The sequence below is a fragment of the Otolemur garnettii genome, unplaced genomic scaffold (genome assembly GCF_000181295.1).
Source record: "Otolemur garnettii isolate 467f Iridium unplaced genomic scaffold, OtoGar3 scaffold00031, whole genome shotgun sequence".
Classification (NCBI taxonomy): Eukaryota; Metazoa; Chordata; class Mammalia; order Primates; family Galagidae; genus Otolemur; species Otolemur garnettii.
The window spans coordinates 13,707,113-13,709,045 of record NW_003852426.1 but is presented as its reverse complement, the minus strand read 5'-3'; positions in this window follow the sequence as shown (position 1 = coordinate 13,709,045).

The window sequence follows — 1,933 nt, the reverse complement described above, 5'->3', positions numbered from 1 at the left end:
TTTTTTTTTTTGGTTGCAGCCATCATTGTTGTTTTTGGCAGGCCCGGGCTGGATTCGAACCTGCCAGCTCAGGTGTATGTGGCTGGCACTGAGCCTCTAAAGACTTTTGTTTGAGACCTCTCCTTTAGACTTTTAGCAGGGTTGACAGCCCTCAGCAGGGGCACCCCAGAGGACCACTGCTTTCTGCTGTGTCCTGTTGGGAGGGCATCTGAGAAGAACAAGTTACAGATTTTTCAAATAATCTGCCCTTTCTCCACCTTCACCCAACTCCAATGTCAATGCCACAGCTCCTTTGCCTGCTTGGGATGGCTTCACATGCACAGCCTTTTGTCATCACAGGAAGGAAGAAACTATTGCAGGATTGGGGGCCAAAACTGTTGATAGGCATAAAATTAAAATAAAAAATTATCTCAAATATGTGTTTTGTTTGGAACTAATAGTATTTAAAAATCAGGAGACTTTACATAAAAATCAGAATATCTGACCTCTCTCAAAAATTTGGGATTTTTGGCACAGCACAGCCTAGATACCCATAGGAATACTATAACCCAGAGCTGAGTGGACACAGAAGCAGCATCTGCTCTCTGGTTATTTCCTTTCCAATGCCGTGGTCACAGTGAGACCCTCTTTTGACCCCACACAACCCACAGAGCTCAGGTAAGGTCTGTGACCACGAGCTCTCTCTACCTGCCATTTCTGAAGTGAGTTTTCCACTCCTCCAAAAAGTAGGACCCTGCAATGGATGAGCGCCTGTCCACTCCACCACAGACCATGAAGGACCTCCAGAAGTGTGCTGAAATTCCAGCCAGATCTCACACCACAGTTTCCACCTTAACCTGCCTTTCTTTCTTCTGGTTGTTATCACCCAAATAATAACAAAAGGTTAAGGATTGCTTTAAAATATAATTGTTACCCTAAAACTGTTTTCACTTGGAACAACCCTTTACCCAGGGATTCGTAATTTTGCCTAGGGATAAATAGGGTCTCACTGTGACTTCGGCATTAGGGCAAGTGGAAAGGAAAAGAAATTAGGAGTCATTGTGTCCAGAAAAAGTCTGGAAAGCCACACTCCAAACACTAATAGTGCTTACCTCGGGAGAGTGAGGTTTGGGATGAGAGGGGTGTGTCTTTTTTGGTTTATATAAGTCTGTGCCATTTGACTTCATCATAATTGATATTATTTTCATTTAAGTTCTTTTTCTCTTAAAATTAAACATAAATAGAAATAGGGCACAGGTAGAATAAATGGATTTTGATAGGTTGCACAGAAAGTGGAGGCACAAAGAAAATCCAGATTTTGAGTAAGGGTGACTATTCTCCAAAGAGCAGTACCACTAGTGGAAACAGGGAAATTGAGTGGAGGAAGAGGTTTAAGAGATCGGTGAATTCAGTTTGGGCCAGGGAATCTGGCAGAGCAAAACGTCTAGTGTTAAATGGAGAAGAGGTATAGGCTAAGATTAGACCTAAAACGTCAGGGATTGTCACACTGAAGGGCCAGCTAGAGCCATGTGAGGTTGGAGTCCTGAGGGTGCGAAAGTAGGGAAAGGAAGACCAAGCCATCTCTTGGGCCATCAGGAGAAAGAATCTGGGAGGAGGCAAGAGGATCACTTAAGCCCATGAGTTTGAGGTTGCTGTGAGCTATGATGCCATAGCACTCTACCCAGGACCAAAAAAAAGAAAAGAAAGGAAAAGAAAAAAGTGGCTCAGTGCCCGTAGCACAGTAATCAGAGGAACTAGTCAGAGTATACCTTCACAAAAATTGAGTCTGAAGAAAATGTGGTCAACAATGTTAGCCACTGCACAGTGGTCAAAGAAGGAGTAATTAGAGGATTTGGTGATTAGTACTTCTTTTTTTTTTTTTTTTTTTTTGACAGGAGCCTCAAGCTATCCCCCTGGGTAGAGTGCCATGGCATCATGCTCACAGCAACCTCCA